Below are 14,272 nucleotides of genomic sequence, written 5' to 3' on the forward strand. Positions count from 1 at the left end.
CTCACAAATGATGTTTTATTGAAAGAAAAAAGTGCTAATATATAAAATAAATTATCTAAAATTATTTGTTACTTTTATATTATCTTTTAAAATCTCCATTGCATATATTTTAAGGTGGATATTACATTATTATATTACTGCAGTACTACTTGTTTATCACCCATAAATAAACATAAATATATTATGGGTGTGCATTCAAATTTAATATAGGTGGATTTGCAGTAACCAAAATGGTTGAGTGCCATTATTCTAATTGAATATATTGAATGACTGTAATTAAAATCATATTATATTTGTGCACATGTGTATAAATATTGATGAAAAAAAGCCAAATGCTGTAAAGCATTTGAAGAGATTTATTCTGAGGCAAATGTGAGGACCACAATCAATGTAACAGGCTCAAGAGGTCCTAAGAACAAATGCCCAAGATGAATAGGTTACAGTTTTGCTTTATATGTTTTAGGGAGACATAAGACTTCAATTAATATATGTAAGGTATAAACATTGCTTCAATCTGGAAACGCAGAACAACTCAAAGCAGGGGGCTTACAGGTCACAGGAGGATTCAAAAGTTTTTTGATTGGCAACTGGTTGAGAGAGTTAATTTATTATCTGAGGAACTGTAATCAATAGAAAGGAGTCTCTTGGTTAAGATAAGGGGTTATAGAGAGGAAGACTCTTATTTTGTAGGTGAAGACTCATAGATGACCACTCTTAGAGGCAGTAGATGGCAAGCATTTCTTATTCAGACCATTAAAAGATGCTAGGCTCTCAGCTAATCTCTTTGAGATAAGAAGAAGATATGGAAAGGGAAAGGAATTCTCTACAGAATGTAAATTTCTCCCACAAGAGACAGCTTTGCAGGGTGATTTAAAAATAAGTCAAATAAATATATTTTGGGGTAAAATATTTGTATTTCTTTTGGGGCCTGCTATCTGCTATGTGATGCTATACTAGAGTTGAGTTAGAATTTGGTATCTTATTGCTACAAAAAGTCTATTTTGTCAGTCTGCAGGTCTCGGTTTTATTGTTGATGCTGGTTAGTTGTGCCTGAATTCCAAAAAGAGGAAGGTATAATGAGACATCTAGTCCCCCTTCCCATCATGGCCTGAACTAGTTTTTCAGGTTTCTTTGGAAGCTCATTAGCCAAGAGGAAGGGGTCCATTCAGTTGATTGGGGGGCTTAAAATTTTAATTTTGGTTTACAGAATAACATTTGAGTTATTAAGTGACATTTTCCCTGCACCCCCTTAATTGTTTATACTCTAGTGCCACTCACCCTCTCCCAAACTTTCTCTTTCCCTGCAGGGGAGATAAAAAGTCAGGAAAGGAAAGAATACTTGAATACTGATATATCTCTAAATGGCACTGAGTTCTAATCTCCAGCCAGGACCAACTGCTAGTCCAATCCCAGGTTACAGAAGAAGATCTGCACAGCTCTTCCATGGGTAGAGTTCTTGCTGTCGTCAAAATCTTAGCACTCCCCTCTTCCAGCCTACTCTTGGCCAGCATGGTGAATGGACAAAGGAAATATCTGCATGTCATTTCTAGGTGGGTGAAACTAGAAAAGCCTCAGAACATTCCTGTATCTATTAGTAGGACATAGCAAACTGTGGGATGGTGTCTGTGTTCCTAGAGAGAGCATAAAGTAATGGAGAAGTGAAGAGTATCCCTCAAATTCTTCACCACTCAGGACTACTCATGAGTGACTGAATATTTTTTGAGCTCTCTAAAGAGCTGCAGAGGTAACAGACAAACTAGAGAACTGAATGAATCCCAGAAAATGGAGAAGAGGAACAAGTTAGCAATGACCTGTGGCATTGAGAAGCAAAGGCCAGAAGGGACTCCTGAGATTTCCGGGGGTGCTAAGGTTGAAGCAATATTGAAAACCACATGTGATCTCCTCCCCATCCCTAAGCTTCAGTAGATGAGCCAGCTGGAACCTAGACACAACCCCAGAGGAAACAGCAGCACTTTACAAAAGAAGATGAAATTTTCGCCACCTAAAGGAATAGAGTTTCGATGGAAAAAATGCGTTGTTGCAAAAATAAAACTATATATTTTACATATATGAATTTATGAACTAAGAATCACATCCCATGGAGGCTTGAGTGAAGGTGGGGATGAAAGCTGGAGAACTACAGAGGAAGGGACGCAGACGAAGAAATAGATTGATGGAAAGTAAGGACGTGTACATACCTATGATTCAATAAATGTGCTTCAAGTACTTATTATATACAAACACATTATGAAAGTTTGAAGAATACAGAGAAGAACATAAACACTTTATTCCCTCATAAAGCATAGCTTGACATTGAGGTTTGAAGTTTCTAATAGTTATACAGTACCTTCTTCAGGAGTGGAGGGAATCAGTCATTCTACCTGGAGAAGTCAGGGATGTTCAAAACAATGTGATATTGAAGCTGGCTCTTGGGAGATGAGAAGGAGTCTTTCAGATTGGTTTAAAAAAACGAGGGGGAAAAGCATACAAGCAGAGGAGTTTCTCTGTGCAAATCATAGCGGTAGAGAAGAGGACGGTAAAAGCATTTCAATATAGCCAAAACTCATGACATTTAATGGAATCGCTACAGATTCTGAGATGTTCCATATATTCTGGATTAGAAAATATTTTGAATTTATCATACATTGAAAACCACAGCACAAATAATCTACCTACAGTTGAGTAAATTGTCATATCATTCTACAAATTTTTCATAAATAAATCTACTCTTTCACCGTAGGGGCAATATTGCTTCAAGTGCTTTGCACTTTACTTTGCCTACCCTTTGACTTCTGTGTTTAGCAAAACATTTTTATTTTAGTTGGTATCTTCTAAAGTATTCTTATTTGTACATTCTAAGCAGCAGCTTGCATTCCAAATATTTCACAGTCATTTAATTTCACCACTTGACTTTAAAAGCTATTTGATCTTAGTAGGAGATTGCCAGCTCTCGAAAACATGTTTCTTTAAAGAGCAACCTATTGCTAAAACATATAACCATAACCCATTCGTCTGCAGTCATTTTCCCCACAGATAAAAGGGTCATTTTAGATAACTGCAATAATAGCTATTTAAGGTACATATTATTAACGTTAGAGGTCAAGGTACTTTACAACCTCTAAATAAATGAGATGTATAGAGCATCAGAAGCAACAATATGCACACACATTAGATTTTCAATACCCAAACATTTTCCACAGAAATTATTAATTTACTTTGAAAAGTTCCTACTTTAGGGCCAGATACCCTGGATATTTGTAGTTTGAGGAGGTCAAGTGAGTATCATGAATTGTCTTGATCATGAACATCAATCAGGCTTGGAGCAGGACATCTGTATATGTCTCTGGACCAAAGAGGATTTTACAAGAGATGTGTTATCTGGATGTCGTGACTTCTTACTCAGCTTTCAAATAATTGTAGTAGAAAATATATATTGTAGAACTAACTCATCCAGAAGGGTAAGAGATTCTTCTGCCCTCACCAGTGTGCTTTTCCTCCCAGCTGCTGCCCTGCTTCCAGCTGGGTCCAGTAAGGTTAAGAACATATTTCTGAGACATGGAGCTGCTTGATACTGAGAAATCTGTCATGCTTAGACACCTGATTTTCCTCCCATGACAGGATTTAGCATCAATAATACATCTGTGTTGCCACAAAAAGCAGAGCAGACTATTTATAAATATTTAATTATTTATGCCCATTTTTTGTTTGATTGTCATGGATACTTGAGGGACTACTGGAATTATTTTAAAAATGCTTATCTGATGGATAACTTTGCTATCTCACATGATGGACCTAAACTCTACTAAACTTCAGGAAATATATTGAAGATTGCATTCTATATTTCTGAATTTAATGGAGAACATATTAAGATAACTAGATAACCTATAAGTAGAAATAGAGCTTTCGAATAACCAAGTATTATTTTACAAGAACTGAAGAAGAAGAAATGGGAGGTTTTATTTCAGTTGTCATATATAAGAAATTAAAAATACAAAATATCCGTCATACAAAAACACAAAATATTAAAATTTACATCATGGGAGATTTCTATGAAGAAGTTGGAGAATATGGTTGTCAGGAAAAACAAAACCATGTTTAAATTACTCTGTGGTTTTAACTGAGCTTATTACTGGAAGGCACTCCTTCAAGATAACTCTACAGCAGCCGTGGCTTCCTCTGTGGCCCACCCAGGGAGAACAAGAATGGAACATTTTATAATCATCTGATTTTTATTGAATATAACGTGCCAAAATTATAATTATGAGGTTGAATAAACATAAAAACAATATCTAAGTGTCAAACCAACAGTTTAGCTTCTAAAAGTACTGCCCAATGTCTGTGACGTCAACAGAGAAAGTAGGAATGAAATAGCAGTTAAGGAAAAAAATGATCCAATATTTTATTACCTTTTCCCTCCCCAGAAGCTCCTTCTTAGAAATTCATTTAAAGGAGAATATATAAAATGAGAAAACGACAATCCTTTAGAAATATTTTCAGCACTACTCAATAAAATGTTTAAAAGTCTAGAAAGCATTTGGTCATAAACAAAAATGAGACAATAAGCAAATGCCTTATGAAATTTATAGTATCAGGGAATTTACCTGAGTTACTAAGTCAGTCAGGGAAGAACAAAACAAGGAAGAACAATGAAATAAGATGACTTAAATGAAGTCCTGTGAAAGGCTGGAGGAGGGAGCTGATATTTGAATAGTGCTTTCCTCAAGAACTCAAAGCATTACCGTGTACTGTCCTGTAGCTTGGAAATTTAGTTTTTGTCATCTGTCACTGTTTTCATATTTGTTTACAGACAGTTAAACATAGTACAGTTTAAGTGAGCTACGACGATACCTTAGTATTGTCCGTTTAGTATCAATGGCTTAGCTGGAATAAGTTGCTCCATAGAACCAATCCATGAGATGGTCAGGAGGCGGGGTGGTAGACTCGTGGAGCAGAACAGAGAGGAGCGTGTACTCTGCAGAGTGGAGCAGAGTGAGGTGAAGCACGGTGGAGCAGAGCACAGGCATTTATTGTAAACATGGGCAAAGCTACTCCTAATATTTGTGGGGCAAGTGTACAAATAGAGAAACACATATATTATATCTAAATATGGAAAAGTTATATTTCTAGCTAACCAACTGTTAAAATGTGTTATATACACCTGAGTAATAACAAACTAGCAAATATCTTTAAGTTTATGGTTTTTGAATGACTAAGTCAGCCAAATACCAGAGGCTACTAAATTGGATTGTTATTGCACGTGGCTGGTATTTTGTTGATGGCTGAAGAGGTCTGCATAGATATTCCATAAGCATATATAATTAATAAATTATTATATCTGGATTCCACGCACTTATTTGTGCCTTTGTTTCTGCAAAATCATGAATTGTACTATTATCAAGCTTTTCACATAATTTGTGTTCTAATGCCATCTATAGATGTAAAGAACTAAAATAATAGCATTGAATTACATTCAGAGGTCACAAGAGTTGATTTTTATCAAGAAATATGCATTAAGTTAAATGTAAAAATAAAATAAAGTTTTCTCTTATATGTGCTTCAGAAGTAATTTTTCCTCTAACAGATTCAATATTATCTACTAAAATTGAGGAACAGAATACAAATTATAATAGATGAATAGAACAATTTTAAATTAGGTTATATAATAGAGCTGAATGTTTAATTTTATAAAAAATTTAATTGAATCCTAATAATTTTATAAAAATAAAACTACTCATATTCAGAACATTCAGTAGTAATCCAGATGGTCATGTAGAGAACTAGAATCATCGCAATATCCCTTACACCTTATATACAACTATTGAGAATATCATGCTTCTCCATGAATACCCCTAAACTACAAATTGGAACACTGAGAAATGACATTTTGTTAGGTAATAATTTCTTTTGTCATTCTATCTGAAAGAAGAGTTTGACAAGTCCCTTTGTCTTTTACTTAAGTGCTTCAGCTGATCACATCCTCTTCATAATCTGAGTCATGTCCATCTTCATGTCAGCAGTCCCATGAATCTCAGTGCTGGCGTTGGATGTATGGGGCAGAAAAAGAGATGTGGAGAAGCATTTCTCTGAGGCCTAAGCAGTATACAGTCAAGAGAAAGACTATACTGGCTTGAAGGTGTTGTTTTGCTAGAAACAGAGGTATCCATGTGTTCTTCAATAATTTCATTTTGTGTGTGTCTTTGTGATATGCGGCCAGTCAAAGCACTGGGCAAGGCCTCTCGTGTCCTGGCTGAAGAGTGGCACTGACTACAGGATCGGGAGTCAGACTTCTAGCATTTGAATTAGGGTTTCACCATTTACTAGGTGGACATATCAGACTTTCCTGATGCATCTCTGCAGATGCTTTCAGCCAGAACTTCTCCAGAGCTTTTGGCTGCTCTTTCATCTAAGCCATTGCTGCAAAAACACACTATGCACGGGCTTCAAAGGACTTCGAAAGGAAGCAAATCAACTTTACCTTGAATCATTCTCCTGCATTGAACCCTGTGCCCCTTTCTTTGGTGCATCCCTGTTGATGATAAAATAAAGTACCAGGAGATCCTAAGCACAACTGTGCTTGCGTGATCCAAAAATAAATATGAGAAAAACGTCTGACCAATGGGACACATGAATCCATAGGTGATTCTTCCCCTTCCCTCTCCTTCGATGGATAGTCTCGAGATGTATTCATTACAAAGCCTGTCAAAAGATGGTCCGGAGAGATCCCCATCATTTGCACTAGTCGCCAAATGCTGATCAACTCAGTAATGCTGCCTCACATTGACTCTCTTCTTTCCAGTTCCAATCTTTTTTCCCTAACCCCTGCTTCCTTGGCTTCTCTTAATCTAACCCAATTTTAGCACATAAACCTTTGCCACAGACTCAGTTTTCAGAGGAACCCAGGCTAAGAAAACGCACGATCTTAGGTAAGTTAACTTCTTTGCACTTTGGCTTCCTAATATGGAAATGGGTAATAATAGAACTTATCTCTTAGGATAGCTGCACTAATCAAATGCATTTATACATGAAAAAACACCTAGAACATTTCCTGATGTACAGGAAGCAGAACCTGAAGCAAAGGTTTATGTGCCAATTATTTTTACATCACCTTTTTCCAATCACAAAATTTCTCCAAATAGAAGCCAATGTTCTTGGTTCCATGGCTATTTTCTCCTTTATTTACATATGTTGAGCATAAATCATGAGCCAGACACCATGCTATATACCAGAGATTTAGATAAAGAACATAATCCTTCTTTTAAATACACCTATAGCCTTGTGAGAGAGGCAGAAAATAAAAACAATAAATACAGAGTAATAAATACTGACAGGGCATTCACGATACTATGAAGATAGAAAACAGTCACCTGAAATGAGAGGTTTGAAAACTCATTTGAGATGAAACTGTAGCTTAGGTAAAATTTGAAGGGCACACAGTAGTTAACTGGAATAAGTAAAGTATTGAGACAATTTCAGAGAAAGAAAAACAATGAATATGCAACATATGGGTGACATGGAAGGGTAGAGTACATTCAAGTATTATAAGAAGCTCCTTTACATGTGGAAAGTTCAAAGTAGGGAGAAGGAAAGATGTATATAAAAAGAATCAAGGGCAAGATTTTCAGAAAAAATCAGTAAGGGATGATAGAATGAACTGGAGGGAGCGATATAGGAGGTTGATTGAGTAGTCAGACCACAAAAAATGGCCAGAATTCAACAAGTGACAGAAGTGGTAGAGATGAGAGGATGGAACTCAATTGAATTTTATGAAAGAGCAATATAAACATAAACAGGTAAATAGGTGATTGATAGAGATAGACATTACAAATCTATATGTATGTATGTATACACAGACATATAGCTATGTATGGTGACTTATGGGCTGGTAGGTTAAGAGAGAATTATACACCATTCTCAGATCTTGGTTCAGAAAAGGTGGTGGAAGGGTGGTAGCAATAATCAACGTAAGGCACATCAGAAGAGGAGTCATTAGGAATGTAGTTTGTGTGGCTTATGATAAGTTCAGCTTTAAACATGTTGAATTTGAGAGGTCTGCGTGGCAACAGAGAGCAAATATGCAAAGTCCTGAAGCAGAGCAGGGAAGCGGTTGCACTGTCTCTGGAGGGAGAAAGGAGAAAAGAAGAGAGTACTTGAAAAGAAGAACACTATCGGAGGCTTTGAAGATTTGTTCCTTTGAAAATCTTATATACACTAATATATAACTAAATACAAATAATTCTAGTTGTTTAAGTTCTTTGACCTTGCATATTCAGCTAAGAAAATAAGAAAAAGTTACTTTGTTTTGATTAATCTTTGCTAGTATCCCACAAGGTCAGGAAAAGGAACAACTTCAAAATGTCAATAAACAGTTACCTGAATCACCCACCAAGAACGAAAACAATAAGAGCAGTTGACAGTTTCCATATATCTGGGGTATATTAAAAATACAAGTTAATACTAGATATCACAAATGATAAATATATGACTAGTTAAAATAATCTGAGATAGAGAATGTTCCAGTATAAATTACAGAGATTCTTTAGGAAAGGTCACTTAGGACGTGATATTTAAGCCAAAATCTAGAAAATGATGAAGAACCAACCACACAAAGGCAAGGGAATGTTGCATACACAGAATGGTGTTATGTAGACCTGAGAACCAAAATATATCTTAAAAACACACTATTTTGTGGCAATTATCCCCTCCAAAAGGAAATGCTTAGAAACCAGATGATTTCAGTAGCATGGCTTCTAGGAACTGAAGCCAAGTACTCAAATATAAAATTCAGCTTCTTAATCACATTTAAGAATTGAATGCTTGGGCAAAAGACCAACCTAGAACTAAATTCCCAGACTTTGGTTAATTATGAAAATGTCAAAGTTGCACAGACTATGGTATAAAATTATACATGGGCTTCATTAGACTAACTTATGGTTTCCATTAGCTACTGAAATGTCTCAACAGTATGGGAAAACACAAACGAAATATATTTTAAGACAATTTCATATCCCAAAGTATATGCCATGAAGTTCTCTTAGTCTGCATTAATACCAGAGGATTACTATCAAATGAAAATAACATGCTATGACCTACACAAATTCTGACTTGTACATGAGCAGTATAAAAAATTAAATAAATCTATCAAGCCACAAGTTCATGGCAGCCAAATTTGGCTGTTTGAATATGTGAAGTTTCAGTACTGACATTTTCTTTGGCAGGGATGGGATCAGTTTTAAAATAAATACCAGTAAACAGCCTTCCCCATTAATTACATGTGTAACCACCAGCTGTTGGTCCAAATTAAAGTCTATTTTCTTTTAGTTTTCTACACCCCAATCCCATAATCATCAAAATAACTGGAAAAATTGAAGGAAGATAACAGTAGTAAAACACTTGTATATGTCAACATACTCCAAACAGCAGTGCAATATAACACACAAGCTTTTAACACCTACTCCACATCTAGTTATAGTTTCAACTGGTAGCTGTTATATAAAAATGTTCATAATACAGTACCTGCACATTGTGGGTGTTTGTTAAATGGAATATTAAGATGAAAAACACACAATTGTAGCCCTTAAGGAGCTTTCTTTTCAGTAAGCTTTAAGTTTCTGGAGCCAATTCTTATAAATGTAACAAAAGACGGTAAAGTCTCTTCCAGAATAAAAATAGTTTGTTAGTGATCACAGACATTTTAAGAAACTAATTCAGTAAATTTACTTAGATACTGGCCAGGTGGCTGAAACATTAAAAATATCAGATTAAATTATTAAGAAATTTGAAGTTTAGAGAAAAGCAGGGTGGAAAGTCATTGTAAAAATAGGAGAGGTAAACATTAATCTGTGCCTTAGTCTTTCCCAGTGAAAGACGAGCTGCAATATATATCATTATTACAGGAATATCTTGACCTCCACACACACACAAATATCAACCCCACCTACCAAGACTGGTTTTAGATTTTTAAAATGTGTTTTATTATATTTTTTGCTTAAAAATGACTTTATGACCTAGAATAGTGTTAGATCAGATTTTTGCCATTCAATCTTACAAATTCTCTATCATCTTCAGAATACTCCCATCAAGCCTTTCCCTGACAATTTCCCAGCAGCCTTTTCTCCTTTCGTCATTCACAACTACTCGCATTTATGGCTTTAGCTAGCATTTGCTTAAAGCCTAATACATACCAGACACTGTTCTTTACATATATTGATTTACATATATGTAAATCATATATTGATTCACTTTGTTTTCATTTAGATCATAAAAGGCAGATGTATTATTACTATCCTCATTTTATAGATGGGGAAACAGAAAAAAGTAGTTTAGGTAAATGCTCCAAAAGTACCCATAACAGTGAGTGGTGAAAGAGGAGCTTGAACCCAGATGAATGGCTCCTGAGTCTATGTTGTTAATTACTACTCCACTCTAATGTCTCTTTCTGACCTTCGTATTTGTATATCGTATAGCAATATTGTCTCTACATCTTCGTCTTCTCTTTTATACTGGGAGTTCATAACAAACTTCATAACCAAAACTTTTTTTTTTTTTTTTTTGTCTTTGTGTCTTCAGAACCAACTATACTCTCTGGTATCTTGTAGATATGCAAAAATATGTGTTGAATATATGAATTTATAATTTAGACTGGAAGGCACTTCCTTGTCAAAAGAACGTAGATTTTAAGGTTTCCACAGAGAAGTGAAATTTACCAATATGATAATACTACAAGATAAATTATTGCTCTTGAAACTTTTCAAAATTTCTATCATATGCAGTGGTGATTTACTGATGGTCAACTATCTGTACAAGTAATAAAATGTAACAGAAGAAAAAAGTCCGTTTTTCAGATAAGCATTTTTTTCTATTCATTCAAAAATTTGATAATAATTTTTTGGGTTATATTTTTAATCTGGCACCAACTCTAACTTTTCTAAATTATACTTTAAGTTCTGGGATACATGTGCAGAATGTGCAGGTTTGCTACATAGGTATACACGTGTCATGGTGGTTTGCTACACCCATCAACCCGTCACCTACATTAGGTATTTCTGCTTAGTTTGCTGAGAATGATGGTTTCCAGCTTCATCCATGTCCCTGCAAAGGACATGAACTCATCCTTTTTTATGGCTGCATAGTATTCCATGGTGTGTATGTGCCACATTTTCTTCATCCAGTCCACCATTGATGGACATTTGGGTTGGCTCCATGACTTTGCTATTGTGAATAGTGCTGCAGTAAACATACTTGTGCATGTCTCTTTATAGTAGAATGATTTATAATCCTTTGGGTATATACCCAGTAATGGGATTGCTGGGTCAAATAGTATTTCTGGTTCTAGATCCTTGAGGAATCACCACTGTCTTCCACAATGGTTGAACTAATTTACACTCCTACCAACAGTGTAAAATCATTCCTATTTCTCCACATCCTCTCCAGCATCTGTTGTTTCCTGACTTTGGAATGATCGCCATTCTAACTGGCGTGAGATGGTATCTCATTGTGGTTTTGATTTGCATTTCTCTAATGATCAAGTTTGTTGGCCACAAATTTTTAATTTTTTTTCCCCTCTTAAGTTCACCATCAGTCTTAATTCTGCTCAGGAAAAGCCACTCTATTTCCAACTACTACAAACCAGCTTAGTCTTTGTTTCTTTTTCTGCCATTGTTCTTTTCTCAGCAGGTTACAGCTGGCATTTTGTTGCTTTCAGCTGTAATGTAGGTTTTTCATACCCAAACTAGTTGTTCTCACTCACTTAATCATAGCTTAATCATAGGCTATCTCCATGGTTTTTCAACATCGTTTATGTCTTATGTATAAAATCTTCAGAGGAACTGTGTATCTTCTCAATTCACAATTTATTATGTCAGAATCTTTAGAAAGAAAAGCAGCAGAAAATGAGCCAGAGAGGGTAGCACGGGTGCTATGTCATGTGACATTAAACTCTGCTCCACATTCCATGAGCATCAAGTGTCCACAAAACTAACCACGAAGTTTCCCTTATAGCTTTCCAGATAGTTTCTTTCTCAACAAATAAATAATTCTGCAAGCATTTTTCCACACAAAATGTGTTTGGTGACTGCCGAGTTTTTCTCAACATTCTTTCTTTCTTTCTGACTCTTCTGTTTCTGCTGGCCGAATCACGGATAAATTATTCAATTAAGTGAATGTGCTATTATCTACAGTGAAGATTCTGATGATCTCCAAGTACACGGTATTGCTTTTTAGGGTCAGTCAATGTGAGACAGGAAGCTTGAGCTGAGGCTACATCACCAAATCACAGACAGTCAAATTTGTAATGAGGCTTTAGGGTGCACATTGAATATTTGGTTGAGAAAAGATTTTACAGTGAGTCCGTAGTTCATAAAGCCTGGATGAATTCCTAGAAAGTGGAACTGTAGAATGAGTCCAATGCAATGAAAATTTGTTTCCATCGATTTTTTATTACTAAAACAATATGTGATCTTTGTAAACCACTTAGGAAATATGAAGAAGTACAAAAGAGTAAATGAAGATAAACCATAATTCTACTACACCCAAGTCACCACTGTTAATACGTTAATATATTTTTTCAAATAATTTTATGCATATATAAATAAGACCTGTATAACTTTATTATTTATTTTGTTCGCTTAATATTATGAACAATTTCCTAAAGCATTAAATACGCTTCTAAAAATATTTAGGTGACTACAAAATATTTTGTCATATAGGTTAGCTGTACACTATAGTAACCAAACTCCACTTTTGTGTATATTTTGTTTATTTGGCCATCCCCAATTTTTGAACATATTTTAAAATAACCACCATGATTTTTTAAATCAAATGGCTCTAATGTCCTGCCTCCATGTCCTAGATCTCCCCATTGATTTTTTTGTTGCTGTTGTCGTTTAATATTTTAGACCCAGAGAAAGTGTGAACATAGTCCCCTGCTACAAATAACTAACCAGTCAAGCTTCCCCCTTGGGTGGAAGTCGTAGGGGTCAGCACATCCAGAGCGCAGTGAATAAATCTTGCCCTGGGAAAACCACCTTTGTGATCATGCTATCTCCCCTGCCAAGTCTCCCCATCGAATTCGGCAACAAGTGCGGTAGATAGTTTTGTTTGGGTTTCAACTTACTGTAAGCTGACAAAATGTCTCCTGAAACGGATTTCTTTCCCTCATTCTGTGGCCAAGAATGCCCAAGAATTGGCACTACTTCATGCATATTGTAGCGGGAGTGGAGTGGGAGTGGATAACATAGGTAATCCCTGAAGAGTAGCCCTCAGCCAATGAGATATAAGCCTTCATGGAGGAATTCATCTCTCAGTTAATCCTCCAGAGAAAAACTTAGAGGCATTCTATAGGCTTTTGAGATGTCAGGTAAAGCCAAGTCCCAGTTGCTCTCTGTAGTGACCTTGACAACAAATATTATGACAGCTTTTTCTCCTTCCCTTAATCTCTCCTATCCTTCATTCCAGCAGCCCGGTATCACTGCACTATTACAAGTCCTTGTTTCAGGCTCTGCCTTGAGCAGTGGGAAGATCTAGTCAGTTCAGATAGTGTCCTTTCTGTAATTCTTTGTGGATACTATAGGTTATTTCCATTAGACTGATTGCTAGAAGTAGAATTGTTGAGATGAAAGCCATGAACAAAATTTAAATCAAGTATTTTGATACATAATACACACTGGTAAATTTTAATTAAACAGAATACCCATTCCTAATTACCACATTTCTCTTCAAATAATTTATCTTCTAATTTTTTTAAAAAAACTTTAAATTATTTTTTGAATAATTTATGTTTTATTTTAGATCAGGTGTATGTGTGCAGGTTTGTTACATGGATGTATTGTGTGATGTTAAGGTTTTTTTTAATGAATGATCCCATCACCCAGGTAATGAAAATAGTATCCAACAGTCAGTTCCCACTGATAAGTGGGAACATGTGGTATTTGTTTTTCTGTTCTTGCATTAATTTACTTAGGTTAACGGCCTCCAGTTACACCCATGTTGTTGCAAAGGATATGATTTTGTTCTTTTTTATGGCTGTGTAGTATTCCACAGTGTATATTTATGACATTTTATTTATCCAATCCACCACTGATGGGCACCTAGGTTGATTCCATGTCTTTGCTATTGTGAATAGTGCTGTAACAAACATATGAGCGCATGTGTCTTTTGGGTAGGATGATTTATTTTCTTCTGGATATATACCCAGTAATGAGATAGATGTGTCAAATGGTAGTTTCGTTTAAAGTTCTTTGAGAAATCTCCAAATTGCTTTACACAGTAGCTGAAC

At 35.6% G+C, this 14,272-nt stretch overlaps 1 non-coding gene across 1 annotated transcript; it reads right to left on the reverse strand.

Annotated features, from left to right (window-relative positions):
- Positions 1-12,895: 12,895 nt before the first annotated feature.
- On the reverse strand, positions 12,896-13,055 carry LOC114677300 (U1 spliceosomal RNA). Its single transcript, XR_003728576.2, has one exon. It is a non-coding gene; the product is annotated as a U1 spliceosomal RNA (small nuclear RNA).
- Between the last annotated feature and the right edge of the window lie 1,217 nt (positions 13,056-14,272).

Source organism: Macaca mulatta, chromosome 3 (assembly GCF_049350105.2).
Source record: "Macaca mulatta isolate MMU2019108-1 chromosome 3, T2T-MMU8v2.0, whole genome shotgun sequence".
In the NCBI taxonomy this organism is placed as follows: domain Eukaryota; kingdom Metazoa; phylum Chordata; class Mammalia; order Primates; family Cercopithecidae; genus Macaca; species Macaca mulatta.